General features: G+C 35.8%; 1 protein-coding gene across 4 annotated transcripts in view; it reads left to right on the forward strand.

Annotated features, from left to right (window-relative positions):
* MYO6 (myosin VI) overlaps positions 1–20287 on the forward strand; it is a 241014-nt gene that overhangs the window by 5334 nt on the left and 215393 nt on the right. The gene's annotated exons all lie outside the window — the stretch shown is intronic.

A 20287-nucleotide genomic window follows, 5' to 3' on the forward strand; every position in this document is an offset into this window, starting at 1 on the left:
CCATGACTAATTTCTTACAAAGGTTCTTAACCCAGACATTCAGGGATTTCTGTGGGATCCATAGATAAATTTCAAGGGGTGCATGAATTTGGAAGGGAAAAATTCATCATTTTTTTAAATCCCATGTGTCTTACTTGAGGTTTTAAAATATTATTCTCAGAAGTGACCCATAGACTTTATTGATACAAAAAAATGAAAAACCTCTCTTCAGAGGTTTTAAGTTGCAGAGAAAGTGTTGACCTGATTTATTATTGCAAGTTTGTCATATGGGATCCTTATGCTAAGGTCAAGTTTTTCTGTCCATTGTCACTTAAGTATCAATGGCATTAATGTTGAGGCTTTAAAGAAGAAGGATATAATCTAACTGAGGTGAGTATAAGGAACAGGGTAAGATGGTAACAAGGAAGACCATGACAACCGTCATAATAGAGGTTGCAAAAAGGGAGAAGGAGTTGCTTATTATTTTTACTTCTTTATTTATGTAACTGAGAAGATCATGAAAAGCTTTGTGAATGAGGTGTATTTTGAGATAGGATTTACAGAATGGTTAAGGTTTTTGACATGGGTGTGGGTGAAAGTATTCTTGGTACAAGGATTAGCAAATGCAAGGATAGATTTGAGGAATTGGGGGTAGGTTATTTTGTCTGAGGCACAGTTGGAAGGAATAGTGGGAAATAAGGATAGTCTGGGAATCTCTTGTGGGGTCTTAATTGAAGTTGAAGAGGAGGACAGGTATACTTTGAAAGCATGTCTTAGATCAAATTTAGGGTTTCAGACATGGAAGTGTTTGAGGGATTTATAATATAGTTGAGAGAGAAAAGATATAATCATAAATAGAATTTAAATCCCCCAAATGCTTATGCTTTTGAATAGTGGTGTGACATTTCTCATAGTGAAGGTTGTATAGAATTATTAGTGTTAATCTCTTAACAGCACTTTATATAACATACTATGTTTTTGTTCTGTATTGGTTACATTGAATTGGGAATTTCTGAAAATCAGAACATTAATATTCTTCTGGCAGTTGTATCCAGAACTAGAAGTTTATGTAATTTTCAAATTTTTCTTTTTCTTTTTTGGTTTTTGCAAGGCAATAGGGTTAAGTGTCTTGAACAAGGTCATACATCCAAGTAAGTATTAAGCTTCTGAGGCTGGATTTGAACTCAGGTCCTCCAGACTCTAGGGTAGGTACTCTATTCACTGTACAACCTAGGTGCTCCTCAAATTTTTATTTTTTGAGAGCAGTAATTGGAGGTATAAGATGATTTACTTTTGGCTTATCAGCTTTCTTAGTGAAATTGATGATTTCCTTTATTTTGGGGGTTATCACTGTAAAATTTAATTTTTTAAAAAATTCTATGACTGTGATATGTGACATTACAAAAGTGTCATTATTTTGAAAAACATTTTTGGTAACTAGCATGCATCATTTTATTTGTTGATTGTAATTATATTTTTGTCTTTATATTTAGATGTCAGTAATGAATAAGGTGAAGAGGTGTGTCTACATATTTCCAACCTTGAATAACATTTTACTGTTGTTTTGAGGTTCTTTAATTATATGTCCCATATAATAATCAGAATTAAGTAGGGCTGGACCTGCCAGTCAGTGAATTAGACTACCACAAACACTGATTTGAAAGTGAGCTTGAACCCTGAAAAAGCTTTCTTTGCTCTGGCTATCTCCCTGCTAACTTTAGTATGCCCAAAATACTTACTATTAGAATCACTTCTTTGTTACAATAGAAATATAAGAGGTGCTAGCTAGAATTGTCCATTATACCAATGTCAGACAGAATACTGAGAAAGTGGGATGTAGGTCATATAGATTTTGATACAGACTTGGGTAGTCTTCTGGGTAGTCAGGAAACTTAGTGGGTTCAATGAAAATTCGGAGTACTACTGACCTTCCTGGCTTCCTTTCAGTTCCAATTAAAATCTTACCTTCAGCTAGAAGCCTTCCCTAGCCCTTCTCTTAATTCTTGTGCTTTCCCTCTCTTAATTGTTTCCTATTTATCCTGTATATAGATTCTTTTTATGTATTTGTTTGAATGTTTTCTCCCCAATTGGTGTATAAGCTCCTTGAGAGAAGAGACTATCTTTTCCCACTTTCAGTATTCCAGTGACTGGAATGTAATGGGTACTTAAAAATGTTTACTGATTGATGTTTTAATAGACATATTCCTGCAAAGCTGAGTGTTCCATGGAGATAACAAATTAGTAATAAAGTATTCCAATAGAATTAAAGGCCTATTGTCAAATAGGGATTAAGACTGTGACTATTTCTGTAGTTTAGGGAATAAAGTATAATGTTATGTCTACTTGAAGTTATGTGATTATATATTCATCATGCATGTATACATTACTTGGAAATTATACTTGAAGTTGTATCGATTTATCTGCAACTAAAATGGTTCGTTGTAATATTTAATTACCACTTGAAAAAATTGAGTTAATTTTTAGTATTTCAGATAGCAACATGGATTTGTAGAAAAAGTAGGGACGCAGAGTCACAATACTTAAGTTTGGGGGCAGCTAGGTGGCTCAGTGGATAGAACACCAGCCTTGGAGTCAGGAGTACCTGGGTTCAAATCCGACCTCAGACATTTAATAATTACCTAGCCGTGTGGCCTTGGGCAAGCCACTTAACCCCATTGCCTTGCAAAATCTTTAAAAAAAACCAAAAAACAAAAACAATACTTAAGTTTGAATCCTAGTTTCTATGTAATTTTTATAGCAAATCACTTAACCTACTGAACATCAGTATGATCATTTATAAAATAACTTGACCTCTCAAATTATAGTTCATTTCTATGATTTGTAATCTTATGAATAGTTTTGCAATTTGTCTATCATTTCCTGATGCTCTATTTTCTAGTTTATCTTAATATAAACTAAATTTTAGTCGCTAACCATAGCACATTTATGTAAAATTATTACTTCCAGGAATGCATTCCTGAAGACAATATTAACAATGAGGAGAGGTAAAAGATTTTTTACAGTGTCCAGGCTGAGACCTGTTTAGTGTAGCAAAGTTTTGTATCTTGTTTTTCTGTCCAGTGGCTACCCTGCCCCCTTCCTCCAACTATGCCAGCCTCCATTCTGTCCTCAAAAGGGCCCCAGGGAAAGAGAGATACAAACACTTTGGTAAGAGGCTGCTAGGCCAGGTTTGGGTCTCCTGGGGTTGCTGGAAGAATCTGTTTGCTTGGACAGGAAGATAAATTAATGAATGTGGATCAATGAGAATTTAAGAATATGAATATCTTATATATGTACATTTAAACTCATCATCTAGGTTTTTTTTATTTCAATTGTGAATAGGAAATTAAAAGATTGGTGATGGATAAAAGTTTTAGTATAACAACCAAAGTAAAATTTTAAAACAACACTTATAGATGAGCCACTATGCTTTTGGATTTAGATTTTAATAGAATATGGAGGAAAGTAACCTTCATAACATTTTTGAAATCATATCTCTTAAAAGTTATAATTTAAATATGCATTTTCTGCTCACTTTTGATATGTTTTGTAATCCATTGTTTAAAAAATTCAAACTTTCTAAACCCTTGAGTCTTTTTTCTCAAAATGTAATATTTATTTGTTTCGAACTACTTCTAGACACAGAAAGTTCTGTCCTGAGGGAATCATCCTAATTGTTGTTCTTTTTTATGTTAGGTTGTTGTTGCTCTTTTTTATGTTATTTGAATTTCCTTTGAAATGTGGATTGGGCTATTCCAGAAAAGTTTCTTCCCTTGTTATTTGTTCTAAAATTAGATCAACCAGCTGTGTTTTGGTTTGTGGGTACCTAGTGTTATCCTTTCAAACACTGTGATCTTAGTACTTATGGGACAAAATATAGATATTTCTTGAAAAAAAGATGTTTTTCTGCATTTCTTGTTTAACAGAACACACTTTGCAGATGAGAGAAGCAGGAGGACATCTTGTTTATTTAATATATTTGTCTTTGAGGTTTTAGATAATACTGATTTAGTTTGATCATGGAAATTGGAAAAGATGTGTATAGACCACAAAACTGACATCTTTCTAAAATTTTGAAATTCATCATTTGCTGTCTGATGTTACATCATTGTATTCATTTTGTAAAGACTATCCAAAAGGTTCTTGAAAGAGTTTTTGAAGTTGTATAATTTTTTCATACATAAACATATGAAATGAATACTATATTAAAAACAGTTAAAATTTTATTCCAAAGGGAACTATCCTGTAAGCCTTCTGTTAATTGGTAATTTTATTTCAGAGAATCTCAGAGTTGGAAAGGACAGATGTCAATAGTCCAAGCCGTGCTCAAATATATTTATGACCTCAATTATGTGGTATACAGAATTATACGATAGTCATACCAGGTCATCTGGTGTGATACTTGTCTGTCTTCCTATAATTTCAGTAAAGAGAATCCATCCAAAATCCTGGAGACCTTTCTCACTTTCTCCTGTTTTTTTGAGAATATTATTAGAGAGTTTGAGATTCCTCATTTTTGCCATGTGATTATCCAGCATTTTTAATCATACTTTCTAGGATGACATCTTTATTCTGGTCTTTGGTAGTTCTTATTGGTTACGTGATGAATTCTTACAGTTTCCATGTGCCTCTCCATTCTCCTTTGAGTGTTATTCTGTTTTAATTCTCTGGAGACTGGCAGTTAGGTAGAACAGCAAATAGAGTCCTAGAACTTTGTTTCAGGAGGACATACGCAGTTAGCAAAAGAACTTTTCAGTTTTTAATGACAATGTGGTCACTCTTGTCCTTCTGTTTAACTAAATACAGTGTCCATTCAAATTATCTCTAGTGGGGCATGCTTTTTAGGTTGGTTATTTAATTGCATTGATCCATTTTTTTTTTATGAATTGTTAGGCCATTCTTTTTTGAGTGATTATAGATTTCATCTGGGTAGTAGTGGTAGTGTTCTAGGGCTTGCTAGCACAATGTTGTCCACAAACAGGAAAAACTGGAATTCACCAAATAGGAAATCTCTCTAAAATCTTTTCTGAAACACACTTCCTCAGCACCTCTTGATTCTGGGTCCTTTCATTTCCTCTGATTGGAGTTGGTCAAGTCTGGATATTTGGAGAGTTCCTCTCTAAAACTTTACTATTTAAGCAGGAAATTCACTTCATTATTTTCTACCTTTCTGGGTTTATGGAGTTAATGATCTCCAGGAACTCATCATTCTTCAAGATGAAATTGACTCAAATATCTTCCAATAAATTCCCATCTCTAGTGAAGTTTAATATGCCCCCCCAATGCCCCATTCAATTTCTTTTTGGTGTTATCTTTCTCTTAGATTGTGAGCTCTTTGAAGGCAGGGATTGTTTGGACACCCCTGTATCTTTAGTGCTCAGCACAGTGGTTTACACATAATATACACCTAATAAATGGTTATTGACTGATTCTTTTATTCTTGGATTCTACATGGAATATCCTCTGTCATAGGGATGAACTTTTTTGGTGACCATTTATCTTGAATTGTTTTGTCATAAATATACTCTACCGTAAAATAATGCCTATGAAATATCTGCTCTCTTTTAATGTGTTAATTAAGGATGATCGTGTGTGTGTGTGTGTTTGTGTGTGTGTGTGTGTGTGTGTGTGTGTGTGTGTTTGTGTGTAAGGAACAGAAGACTAGTCTGGTTGGACCAACGAATGTAGGAAGAGTAGTAATGAATAAAAATGCTAGAAAGGTATATTGAGTACTTATAAGGGCAAGAGAGATCCATTCAAATATATGACTGAGGGGAATTACATGGGCAGTTGTGCAGTTTAGGTTAATGGTTTTGGAACCTAGTGATGGACAGGTTAGAATTAGAGAAATTTGAAGCAGGAAAGTCACCCAGAAGGCTGTTGCAATTCTCCATGAATGAGGTGACAAGGGCTTAATGTAGGGTGGTGGCAAAATGTGTAGAGAGATAATGATGAATATGAGATATTGTGAAGATAGAAAAGACAATAATTAAAGGTGTAGCAAGTCATAGAAAAGGTAATGGAGAGGAATTATTATGGTCATGAATAGGCTATAGCATTAAAAATTGTGCTGATAAAGCTAATGTGAAAATCTTTTGCATGACTTCATATGTATTATATATGTATCATATTTCTTGCCTTTTCAATAGGTAGGGGGAAGGAGAGAATTTGTACTTAAAGATTTTATTTATTTTGAGTTTTATAATTTTTCCTCTTATCTTACTTCCCTCTCCCCATCCCCCCTACAGAGGTCAATTTGCCAGTCTTTACATTGTTTGCATGGTATACATTGATGTAAATTGAATGTAATGAGATCATATCCTTAAGGAAGAAACATAAACTATAAGAGACAGCAAGATTAGACAATAAGATATCAGTTTTTTTCCTAAATTAAAGTTAATATTTCTTGGTCTTTGTTCAAACTCCACAATTCTTTCTCTGGATTCAGATGATATTCTCCATTGCAGACAGCTCCAAATTGTCCCTGGTTGTTGCACTGATGGAATGAGCGAGTCCATCAAGGTTGATCATCACCCCCATGTTGCTGTTAGAGTGTACAATATTCTTCTGGTTCTGCTCATCTCAGTCAGCATCATTTCATGCAAATCCCTCCAGGCTTCCCTGAATTCCCATCCCTCCTGGTTTCTAAAAGAACAGTAGTGTTCCATGACATACAATTTGCTAGTCATTCCTCAGTTGAAGGATATTTACTTGATTTCCAATTCTTTGCCACCATAAACAGGGCTGCTATGAATATTTTTGTACAAGTGATGTTTTTACCCTTTTTCATCATCTCTTCAGGGTATAGACCCAGTAGTGGTATTGCTGTATCAAAGGGTATGCACATTTTTGTTGCCTACAGAAAGTTTGGATGAGTTCCCAGCTCCACCAACAATGTATTAGTATCCCAGATTTCCCACAACCCTTCCAACAATGATCATTATCCTTAAAGCATTAAAGCACTTCTGAGGTGTGAGGTGGTACCTCAGAAATGCTTTAATTTGCATTTCTCTAATAAGTAATGATTTAGAGCAATTTTTCATATGACTATGGATTGCTTTGATTTCCTCATTTGTAAATTGCCTTTGCATATCATTTGACCATTTGTCAATCAGGGAATAGCTTTTTTTAAAATTTGAGTCAGTTCTCTGTATATTTTAGAAATGAGTCCTTTGTCAGAAACATTTGTTGTAAAGATTGTTTCCCAGTTTACTCCATTTCTTTTGATCTTGGTTACAGTGGTTTTGCCTGTGCAAAAGCTTTTTAATTTAATGTAATCAAAATCATCTAGTTTGTTTTTAGTGATGTTCTCCATCTCTTCCTTAGTCATAAATTGCTTCCCTTTCCATAGATCTAACAGATAAACTAGTCCTTGATCTTCTAGTTTGCTTATATATTGTTTTTTTTATGTCTAAATCCTGTATCCATTTTGATCTTATCTTGGTATAGGCTGTGAGGTATTGGTCTAATGTAAGTTTCAGTCCAGTCTAAGTTTCTTCCATACTAACTTCCAATTTCCCCAACAATTTTTATTGAAGAAAGAGTTTTTATCCCAATAGCTGGACTCTTTGGGTTTATCAAGCAGCAGATTACTACAATCATTTCCTGCTATTGCACTTAGTCTATTCCAATGATCCACCACTCTATTTCTTAACCAATACCAGACAGTTTTGATGACTGATGTTTATAATATAATTTTAGATCAGGTAGGGCTAAGCCACTATTTTTTTGCACTTTTTTTCATTGAATCCCTGGAAATTCTTGACTTTTTATTTCTCTATATCAGTTTACTTACAACTTTTTCTAACTCATTAATGTAATTTTTTTTGGAATTTTAATTGGTAGGGCACTAAACAAGTATTTTAGTTTTAGTAGAATTGTCATTTTTGTTATATTAGCTTGACCTATCCTTGAGCGGCTGATGTTTGCCCAGTTATTTAAATCCCTCTTAAATTAAATCCCCTTAATTTGTGTGATAAGTATTTTGTAATTGTTTTAAAAAAGTTTCTGAGTCTGCCTTGGCAAATAGACTCCCAGGTAATTTATGTTGTCTGAGGTTACTTTGAATGGGATTTCTCTTTCTAGATCTTCCTTCTGTATCTTGCTAGTCATATATAGAAAAGTTGAGGATTTATGAGGGTTTATTTTATATCCTGCAACTTTGCTAAAATTGTTAATTGTTTCCAGCAGTTTTTTTGGATTATTTCTTGGGATTGTCTAGGTATACCATCATGTCATCTGCAAAGAGTGAGAGTTTTGTCTCTTCCTTTCCAAGAAGGAGAGAATTTGGATTTGAAAATAAATATACTAGAGAAACACCTAAAAGATATCATAAGAGAGTTAAGCTACCAAAGAAACTTATCTAAGCTTTTTATAGAGGTCCAGGTTCTTTGGATCAGCATGCTCTAGTCTTTTATGTTTTTTTTGTCATTTTTTTATTTACGTCAATTCTTTATTTAACTTTTTAATTTATATTTTTTATTCTCATTTTGTACAAATGTTTTTTTACATTAATAAAATATTCTTGTTTACAAGTAAACAAAATACCCCATCCTCCCTCAAGAATATAGATAGACTTGCTTGGGTGAAAAAAGTAAAGGGGAGAGAAAAAAATTGAAATAAAAAAATAATAGTAATAATTGTAGGTATGGCCAGGTGGTGCAATGGACGAAGCACCAGCCCTGGAGCCATGATCACCCGAGCCCATATCCAGCCTCTTAAACCCAACAATCACCCAGCCTTGTGACATGCAAGCCATCCGATCCCCACTGCCCTGCAAAAACCAAAAAAAAAAAAGTAAGAAAAAAAAGGCCCAAAATAAAATAAAATAAAATAGTAATAATAGTAGGGGTGGCTGGGTGACAGACAGAGCATTGGCCCTTGAGCCAGGAGCACCTGGGTCCAAATCTGGCCTCAGACACCCAAAGATCACCCTGCTATGTGGCCCCAGGCAGGCCACCCAGCCCCACTTGCCCTGCACACTCCCCCAAATAATAATAACAAAAAATGTGCTTGAGTCTTTGTTCCAACACCAACAACTCTGTCAATGGTGGATCTCATTCTTTATGATAAGTCCATCACAAAAGTTACTTCCATATTTTCCCACCGTTGCCATTGCTGATCACAACTCCCTCCTTTCTTATTTCTCCACTACCATGTACTCTATTTTCTCTCTCCTTTCACTCTGACTCTGCTGTAGGGTCGTTGACTGGCTCAGCATACAGATCCCTGGTCCTGGGGCCAAGAAGCCCTGAGCCCCCATACCACCCCTTAGGCCCAGCATCCACCTGACCCCATGGTCCTGGGCAGGCCTTCCAATCCCAGCCCCTTGCAGGAAGTAAGAAAGAAAATGTGTTATATCTGACCAATCTCCCCCCTTGGTCCATCCTCTCCTCCTTTATTCACATCCCCACCCCTTCCCCCTGCTCCCCTCCTCCTTCTTACTCCAGATGTCTATACCCCATTGAGTATATTTGCTGTTTCCTCTCCTAGCCATCTCTGATGAGAGGAAAGATTCCCTCATTCCCCCCTTGCCTCCCCCCTTCCATATCATTGCAATAGCTCATTGTAATAAAAAAAATCTTATGTGAAATATCTTGTCCTATTCCCCCTCTCCTTTTTCTTTCTCCCATTCCATTTCCCTTTTTTTCTGTTGACTCCATTTTTACACCATATTTTATCTTCGAATTTAGCTTTCTCCTGTGCTTCAACTATAAAAGCTCTCTCTACCTGCTCTATTAACTGAGAAGGTTCATATAAGTATTATTTATCAGTGTCATTTTTCTATGCAGGAATACATGCAGTTCATCCTCATTAAGTCCCTCATATTTTCCCCCTCTCCTCCAATCTCCATGCTTCACCTGAGTCCTGTATCTGAAGATCAAACCTTCTATTCAGCTCTGGCCATTCCAAAAGGAACCTTTGAAATTCCCCTGGTTCACTGAAAGTCCATCTTTTTCCCTGGAAGAGGACATTCAGCCTTGCTGGGTAGTTCATTCTTGGCTGCATTCTAAGCTCTTTTGCCTTCTGGTATATTGTATTTCAAGCCCTACAAGCTTCCAATGTAGTTGCTGCTAAGTCCTGTGTGATCCTGACTGCGGCTCCACGATATTTGAACTGTGTCCTTCTGGCTGCTTGTAATATTTTCTCTTTGACTTGGGAGTTCTGGAACTTGGCTATAATATTCCTAGGGGTTGGTTTTTTGGGATCTCTTTCTTGGGGGGATCGGTGGATTCTCTCCATTTCTATTTTGCCCTCTGCCTCTAGAATATCAGGGCAATTTTCCTGTAGTAATTCTTTGAAAATGATGTCAAGGCTCTTTTCCTGATCATGACTTTCAGGTATTCCAATAATTTTTAAATTATCTTTCCTAAGTCTGTTTTCCATATCAGTTGTTTTTTCAATGAGATATTTCACATTTTCTTCTAATTTTTCATTTTTTTTGTTTTGAAGTATTGATGCCTGATTTCTGTTAAATTCATCAATCTCCCTGAATTCTATTCTTTGTCTGAAGGATTTGTTCTTCTCAGAGAGTTTTCTTATCTCTTTTTCCATCTGGCCCATTTTGCTTTTTAAAGCATTCTTCTGCTCAATAACTTTTTGAACTGTTTTATCCATTTGACCTAAGCTGGTTTTTAGCATGCTATTTTCTTCAGCATTTTTTTGGATTTCCTTGACTAAGCTGCTGGCTTCATTTTCATGTTTTTCCTGCATCTCTCTCCTTTCTTTTCCCAGTTTTTCTTCTAACTCCCTCATTTGATTTTCAGTCTTTTTTGAGCTGTATCATAGCCTGAGCCCAATTTCTGTTTTTCTTGGAGTCTTTAGATGCAGGACCTTGTGCTTCCTCATCTTCAGACTGAGTATTTTGATCCTTCTTGGGCTCATTTGCAAAATATTTCTCAATAGTCTTCCTTTTGTTTCTCTGCTTGCTCATTTTCCCAGCCTGGGCCTGGTTTTGGGGGTGCTTCCTGAGCTTTTGGGACACTCCCACAAGGGTCTCAGTGTGTGAGGCTCTGTCTTCCCTCCTGGTCTTTGAATGACCATAAGCGCCTCCTTCTGCCACGGGGCTGAGGTGGGGGGGGACCTGCTGTTCTATTGGGGGGGGGGGCCTAGACTTTGATCAGGCCATCAGGCTCTGAATGTGGTCAGAGCCCCAGAGTCCTGTTCCAGGGGCAGAGGACAGAGCTAGCAGTTTCTCTTCACTCCCCTCCCTCATCTCAATGGGCTCATGCCCTGGGGGGCTCCTGCTTACTTGCTCCGCCTGCTTCTGTTTCAGGCTCAGGGCTGCAGAAAGACCAAGCTGCTCCCTGTGTGCCCGGAGGGCTGGGCTCCATGTGCTCACTCTGGCAGAGGTCCCCCATTTTCCCCTCACTTTGTGCCTGGTATTCCTCAGGGTGCAGCTCAGGAGACTCCCCCACTGCCATGAGCTGAGACTCCCAGCAGCCTGGGGCTGCCCCTGGGAGGCTGAAGTTCTGTTGCTCTGGCGGGCCACCCCTCCTGCGGCTGCCCCTCCAACCCTGGGGAGCAGAGCCTTTCTGCTCTTTTCCAGGTTACCTTGAGTAGGAGAACTGCCTCACTGGGTCCCTTTGTGGGTTCTGTCTTTTGAAAGTTTAGTTAGAGTCCTTAGCTGGTGAGTTTTATCAGAGAGCTCCTAAAACTTGATCCCTCCTTGTCACCATCTTGCCTCCGCTCCCCACGATAATGTTTTTAAATAGGAATGAAATGCTAAATTTCAATTAGAAGTTAGTAGAACTAAAAAAATAATTTGTTCTCATTCAAGTTCATGGATTTCCTTAAATCTATGCAAACACCACGGGGTTCAGCTCTTAGAGGAAGGTGCTCCTCTCCCCACCAAAAAGGCAACACATGGGTAAGATCATTTGTGGAGAATTTGTAGGAGGACATAGATAAGAACTGTACAGGATAATAAGGATTGAAGGGGTTGTGATTTACACCATTGGAAGAAGTACCAGAGGGAATGATATCATAGATCCTTTCAAAATGTCAATGAGGTATCTATACAGAATAGTTTTGATACTGCAGCTTATTGTTGCTCTTGGAACTATAATGCCTTGCAGAAGAAATTTAGTAAACCAAAAACTCCTATAATCACTAAAATATTAAGAGTAGCAGTTTTTGTAGTAGCAAAGAATAAGTGTAGTAGTAGTAGTAGTAGTAGTAGTAGTAGTAGTAGTAGTAGTAGTAGGTGTCCATTGATGAGGGAATAGCTAGACAATGAAAGACAAAATGTACATTTGTAGTTATATATAAAATATGTACAAAGTAAATAATAGGCAGTTTTGAAAGGGAAAGGTTTCATGTGAAAGGTGGCATACGACCAGAGTTTTGCAGGAAACTAAGGATTTTAAGAAGATAGAGTCAAATGTAATGTTTTACATTGGGTTTAAGAAAAAACATTTCTCAAATACAGAATTAGGAAATATGACTAGACAGGACTTCATGTGAAGACGATCTGGGGTTTTCTGGGGGACAGTGTGATGTTACTGATGCACTCTTACACCAAGGGGAAGCGCAGATTCTAGAAGGAGACTGTTGATGCTCTTGTATTCCTTACCCAAAATGTACTCGTATTAAAAAGATAGACCTCTTTTTCACAGAGAAATTTTGGTGCATTTAAAGCATCTACATATTTTCCCAAATATAATTCTTTTCTTTTTTGTTTGTTTAATTCAATTCATTGTTCATTTGCAATTTCTGTTCAAGTTGTATGTACTAATGGACCACCCCAGTAAGTTGATTTTCTTAATTGTAAATCATGATATAAACAATAGGTTATCATGCTTTACATCCTATCCTGCTCTCAGTCTTCTTGCTGTTTGTCTGGTGATGAAGCCTTTGGATCTCTGGACCTGCAGAGATCATACCCTTGACTTGAACCATTCAGATTTAGAATTTCTGACGGGAATCTAGCTGATCTGATTGATGAGTGAGGAAATGACCATAAACTTACTTGTTACGTTAGCCACATCTACTTTAGACTACATCATGCTTTATATTCCATTCACTCAACTATTTTCTTGTCTCTCCCCTTCCTTGCACCATACTCTCAGCCTATTTAAACGTCTTGCTTTGAGAATCTGGAACCTTATTAAGAGTACTTTTCCTTCAAGTCACAGGATATAAAATAAACCCTCATAAATCCTCAACATGACTAGCAAGATGCAAGAGAAACAGCTAGAAAGAGAAATCCCATTCAAAGTAACCTCAGACAATATAAAATATCCGGGAGTCTACCTTTTTGAAACCTGAAATTTTTGAAAACAATTACAAAACACCTCTCACGCAAATTAAATCAGATTTTAATAACTGGGCAAACATCAAGTGCTCATGGACAGGTTGAGCTACTATAATAAAAATTACAGTTCTACCAAAATTAAACTACTTGTTTAGTGCCCTACCAATCAAAATTCCAAAAAATTCTTTGAGTTAGAAAAAGTTGTAAGTAAATTCATATGGAGAAATAAAAAATCAAAAATTTCCAGGGATTCAATAAAAAAAAGTGCAGAAGAAGGAGGCTTATATAGCAGGAAATGATTATAGTAATCTGCTGTTTGATAAACCCAAAGAGTCCAGCTTTTAGGATAAAAACTCTCTCTGTGATAAAAACTTCTGGGAAAATTGGAAGGTAGTATGGAAGAAACTTAGATTAGACCAACACCTCACACCCTATACCAAGATAAGATCAAAATGGATACAGGATTTAGACATAAAAAACAATATTATAAGCAAACCAGAAGATCAAGGAGTAGTTTACTTGTTAGATCTATGGAAAGGGAAGCAGTTTATGACCAAGGAAGAGATGGAGAACATCATTAAAAACAAACTAGACAATTTTGATTGCATTAAATTAAAAAACTTTTGTGCACACAAAGCCACTTAACCAAGGTCAAAAGAAATATAGTAAATTGGGAAATAATTTTTACAACTAGTATTTCTTTTTTTAATGTAAATTTATTTATTTATTTATTTGAGTTTTACAATTTTTCCACTAATCTTACTTCCCTCCCCCCACCCCCACAGAAGGCAATTTGTCAGTCTTTACATTGTTTCCATAGTATACCTTGATCCAAATTGAGTGTGATGAGAGAGAAATCATATCCTTAAAGAAGAAACATAAAGTATAAGAGATAGTAAACTCAGATAATAAGATATCAGGTTTTTTTTTTAAATTTAAGGTAATAGTCCTTGGTCTTTGTTCAAACTCCACAGTTGTTTCTCAGGATACAGATGGTATTCTCCATTGCAGACAGCCCAAAATTGTCCCTGATTGTTGCACTGTTGGAATGAGTGAGTCCATCAAGGTTGATCATCGCCCCCATATTGCTGTTAGGGTGTACAATACTTTTCTGGTTCTGCTCATCTCACTCAGCATCAGTTCATGCAAATTCCTCCAGGCTTCCCTGAATTCCCATCCCTCCTGGTTTCTAATAGAACAATAGTGTTCCATGACATACATATACCAAAGTTTGCTAAGCCATTCCCCAATTGAAGGACATTTACTTGATTTCCAATTCTTTGCCACCATAAACAGGGCTGCTATGAATATTTTTGTACAAGTGATGTTTTTACTCTTTTTCATCATTACTTCAGGGTATAGACCCAGTAGTGGTATTGCTGTATCAAAGGGTATGCACATTTTTGTTGCCCTTTGGGCCTAACAACTAGTATTTCTAAAATATACAGAGAATTGAGTCAAAATTTCAAAAAAAACCAAGCCATTCCCAAATTTACAAAAGATCAAAAGATTTGCAAAGACAATTTACAGATGAGGAAATCAAACAATCCATAGTCATATCAAAAATTGCTCTAAATCCTTACTTATTAGAGAAATGCAAATTAAAGCATCTCTGAGGTACCACTTCACACCTCTCAGACTGGCCAATATGGACCAGAAAGGACAATGATCAATGTTGGAAGGGATGTGGGAAATCTGAGACCTCAATACATTGTTGGTGTTGCTGTGAACTCATCCAACCCTTCTGGAGAGCACTTTGGAATTACTTCCAAAGGGCAACAAAAATGTGCATACCCTTTTATCTAGCAATACCACTCCTGGGTCTATAAAGAGATTATGAAAAAGGATTAAAAAAAATCATTTGTACAAAAATGTTCATAGCAGCCCTGTTTCTGGAGGCAAAGAATTGGAAATTAAGTGAATGTCCTTCAATTGGTTGGGGAATGGCTTAAGAAACTGTGATATATGAATGTCATGGAACACGATTGTGTTCCAATGCCCAGGAGGAATGGGAATTTAGAAAAGCCTGGAAGGATTTGCATGAACTGATCCTGAGTGAGATGAGCAGAACCAGAAGAACACTGTACACCCTAAGAGCAACATGGGGTTGATGATCAACCTTGATGGACTCGCTCGTTCCATCAGTGCAACAATCAGGCCCAATTTTGGGCTATGTGCAATGGAGAATACCATCTGTATCTAGAGAAAGAATTGTGGAGTTTGAACAAAGACCAAAGACTATTATTATATACTCCAATTTAGAAAATAAACCTGTTATCTTATTATGTAATTTTTCTATCTCTTATGCATTATTTTTCCTCCTTAAGGATATGATTTTTCTCTCATCACATTCAACTTAGATCAGTGTATACCATGGAACAATGTAAATACTAACAGACTACCTTCTGTGGGAAGTGGGGGAGGGAAGCAAGATTAGGGGAAAAATTGTAAAACTCAAAATAAATAAATATTTCTTTTATTTAAAAATAAGATTACTTTTGCTTCAGGCAGAGGCATGTCAGTCAGTCGACCTCCTAAGCTGTTAGTTGTTTAGTTATAAACCATCTATTAAACCAGAATGTATAATAAACAGTACTAGTATCTTAGTGATCTGAAACAGTGATATCATGTACAATTTTTTAAAATACTTTACTTTATTTCAGTCTCAAATCTTCTTCCCTCTCTTTACTCCTCCTCCATTCACTGAGAAAATAAGAAAAACAAAATTTATTACAATATTTGCATATTTATGTGAAATAAATTTCCATATTAACAATATTCTCCAAAATAATTGCATATATAAAAATTATAATTTTATCACCCACCAGTAGGTTCCTACTTTTAAATGCTTAGTTAAAATTTCTGTGTGTTATTTTATTTAGTGAAGACCAGCTCTCTGCTGTCTCTATTGTGGAAGCTTAGACTGTGATGTGGGGTGGGTAGGCTGAATAATTTTTCTAGTTTTCTTAGAATAACATCAGAAATGGTGAAAAAGTCTGACTTAGAGAGCCTAGACATCATCCTCTTCGGAACATGTTAAGGGTGGTTCTCCCAGATAGCAGTAGTAGCATTGCTTGCAGAAAGCCAAGACCTTCTGCCAGTAATGCTTCATTGGATTGTGATAGGGATGGAAAGGAATGATGAGAAATAAAAGGAAAAAAGTGAGAGATAATGGTGATATTTATTTATCTATCTGTTACTTTGATAGTTATTTACTTAGATATATTCCTAGTACCTAACCTTAATACCTAGTAAGTCATACTAACAATGTCTTTTAGAATTTTTTAAAAAGCTTAGATAATTGCTCACATTTATAACACACTTTAAGATTTGCAAAGTAACTTACGTTAATTACTTTTATCCTCACAATCACCTTGTGAAATTATCAGATGATGAAACCAGTTTAGAGAAATAAAATTGCCTGCCTGGGATCACACAGTTAATGTCTGAAGGGCAAGTAAATCAACTAACTGCGACCTGAGCTATCTCTCAATGCTTCCTGGATTAAATTTCCTGAAATTTATAGAAAGATCAATCTTTTTTACATGTTCAATAATCTAAAATTTTATAAAAAAACATTGAATTGCGGGTAAAAGTGGGATCATATCATGTGTTTAGATTGTGTGGTTTTTGTCTGAATAAATGTTTCAGTTGGTCAAAGATTAGTAGGTACAGTCTCCTCCTGTGAACTGGAATGGATTTTAGAAACAACATTGTCCAGTCCTTTTGGTTTCCAGCTCAGGAAACCAAGGTGGAGTGACTTACCAAAGGTGATACAGATGATTGATTAGGCAGTTATGAAAATAAAATCCTGGTCTCAGTTCCAAGTCCCAGTTTCTTAAACTATATCACATTCATCTTGCTTAGCCTTCAATAAAAATGCTTATATATTGTGTCCTATAGTAAAGAAATAAAATCTGGAGTGATTTCAGATGTATCTCATATAGAGATTTGGCTTAAGGAAGAAACAATAGTTGTGTTGCATAGGATCTCAGGGTTCTTTTTTTCCTGTTGGGTGGTTGCCAACTAAATAATACCACTCATGAAATTACATACTATAGGATAAAGAAAGCTTAGATTGAGACTGTTTTTGGATGACTTCACATTAATCCATCTCAACTATTAGAAAAAAATCCTAAAAATAATATTGCCTAACTGATGGTGATTACTACTACTAATAATAACCTGTCTCTACTTCCTCAGTTTATTTTATGCTTTTAAAATTTACAAAGTATCATTCCCACAACAATCTTAATGAAGCTACTAGGATATATAATTCTATTTTACAATTGAAGGAATTGAAGTTGGGAAAGTTTAATGGTTAGTAACTGTAGGAAGAATCAATACCATTATCTTTAGCACATAAAGTTTGATCAATAAATATTTGTAAAAATGAAAAATTGAAGGTTTTTGATAATTTATGTTGAAACTTTGCAACTTTCAAAATAATGTATTCATCTAAAATTTCAGGAAATAGACTAAATTTGTTTATGAATCATCTTCCTTTATTTAACTTGAAGTTAATGGGTAAAATGCAATTCTAGGAAAATTTGAGATCTAATTGTGAAGATAATATTTTGATTATAAACACATAAACTTTCTATAATAGAAACATTCTAATATAAAACTAAATAGGACATGGAAGGATGATGCTTGAATGCATGCATTCAAGGACTTTCTCTTTTAGCTTAGAACTAGTCTTTCATGAAAATAGACATTGTTTTATTCTTTGTATTCCCAGAGCTTGTCAGTGTGTAGAATGTAGTAAGTACTTAATAAATGCTCATTAATTATTAATGTAATTCCCCCTTACAATCATTTTATATTAGAAGCAATATAAGAATATCTTGTCTTATTAAGGTATGCTTTTCCATCTGCTATATTAGAATATTGTGAATTTGAGTTAATTTATTCTAGAACTGAATTTAAATTTACTTGTGAGTGAGAATGTTAAACTTTATGATTCACATATTCACATATGCTACTCCAATCCCTCCCCTGTTAATTCAGCACTTTCATTCAGTAAATATTAAGTGCCTGTTTATGTGTAGGTCCTAGAGTTACAATGAGAAAGACAAAATAGACCCTGCCCTCAAGGAACAAATTCTTTCCTTAAAATATATGTTTTGCTTACTGTAAAAAAAAATTTCTTTTCTTTTTTTGGGGAAGGGGAAGAGATCCTTTAATTTTAATTTTTTTTTAATTTTATTTTTCCTTGGTTACTTGTGAAAACAAGTTTTAACATTCATTTTTAATACTGTGAATTTCAACTTCTCTTCTTACTTTCTATCTCAAACCCTCTTCCCCCCATTGAGAAAGGAAGTAATTTTATATAGGTTTAAAAAGTGTTGTTATGTAAAAAAATTACATAATAATCATGTTGTGAAAGAAAACATAGACCCCCTCCAAAAAAAACTCAAGAAAAATCATATAAAAATAATACTTCAGTCTGTATTCAGACACCATCAGCTCTCCCTCCCTCTCCCTCTCCCCCTCCCCCTCCCCCTCCCCCCTCCCTCTCCCTCTCCCCCTGACTTATTCTTTTTCTTGTATTTCCCTAATTTCTTTTCCCAATTTTTCTTCTGTCACCCTCACTTGATTTTCAAAGTCTTTTTTTGAACTCTCTATCATAGCCTGAGCCCAATTTCTGTTTTTCTTGGCATCTTTAGATGCAGGAGCTTGTGCTTCCTCATCTTCAGACTGAGTATTTTGATCCTTCTTGGGATCACAGGCAAAGTATTTCTCAATGGTGTTCCTTTTTTTTCTCTGCTTACTCATTTCCCCAGCCAGAGCCTGGTTTTAGGGTGCTTCCTGAGCTTTTGAGTATTATTGGGACACCCCCCCCCCCAAGGATCTCTGTGTACGAGGCTCTTTCTTCCCTCCTGGTCTGTGAATGACCATAAGCGCCCCCCTCTGCCACAGGGCTGAGGTGGGGGGGCTGCTGTTCAGGGGGCCTAGACTGTGATCAGGATCTGAATGTGGTCAGAACCTCAGAGTCTTGTTCCAGGGACAGAGCTCGGCAGTCTCTCTCCAATCCCCTCCCTCCCTTTCTGTTCTGTTAGTCCAATAAGTATGAGGCAGTATATCTCAGTATAAGTACCTCAGAATTGTTCTAATTTGCCTTTCTCCACTCAGTAGTGAATTAGAACTTTTTAAAAATATGGCCAGAGATAGCATTGATAACCTCATCTGAAAACTATTCATCTATTTTGATCATTTATCAATTGGGAAATGAGTCTTACTTTTTATAAATTCAACTCAGTTCTCTATGCTTGAGAAATGAGGCCCTTATCAGAGAAACTTTTTTCATACCCCCCCAATTGCCAGTTGTATTTCCCTCTATCCTATTCCCCTTCAACCCTGTTTATTCTACTTCCCCCCCTCTCCCCTTTTACTCTGATCCTCCTCAAAAGTGTTATACTTCTAAATAACCCCTCCCAGGTCAGTTTTTCCAATGAGATATTTCACTTTGTCATCTAGTTTTTCATTCTTTTGGCTTTGTTTTATTATTTCTTTATTTCTCAAAAGTCATCAGTTTCCCATTGCTTAATTCTATATTTAAAGAATTATTTACTTCAATGAACTTTTGTTGGTGAAAAAAAGTAGCTGTTTTCCAACTTAAAAACATACTTATCCGCCACCCCTTCCTCTTAGCATCATGTCCTCCCTACTAGATAGAGGGCAGATTTCAAAGTTTAAGTCCACTTATGACACATGCTCACTGTGTTTCTTTGGGCAAGCTTCTTAGTTTCTCAACTCTATGAGTTTTTACTTTTTAAGAAATATAGTATTTTATTTTCCCAATTACATAGAAAGAAATGATTGAGTTTAAATTTTCTTTTCTCTCCACCTCCTTCCCTAAGATAATAAGCAATTTGATATAGGTCATATATGTGTAATCATGTAAAAATGTTTCTCTATGAATTTTTACAACTGTACAGATGTAGTTGTTGAATTGCATCAGAGGGGTTTTCCTTTTTGGGAACTCCCTACATTGTTGATATCATAAACAAGTTAATTTTTATATTATTATAGATCTAAAACTGAAAAATA

The sequence above is a fragment of the Macrotis lagotis genome, chromosome 5 (genome assembly GCF_037893015.1).
Source record: "Macrotis lagotis isolate mMagLag1 chromosome 5, bilby.v1.9.chrom.fasta, whole genome shotgun sequence".
Classification (NCBI taxonomy): domain Eukaryota; kingdom Metazoa; phylum Chordata; class Mammalia; order Peramelemorphia; family Peramelidae; genus Macrotis; species Macrotis lagotis.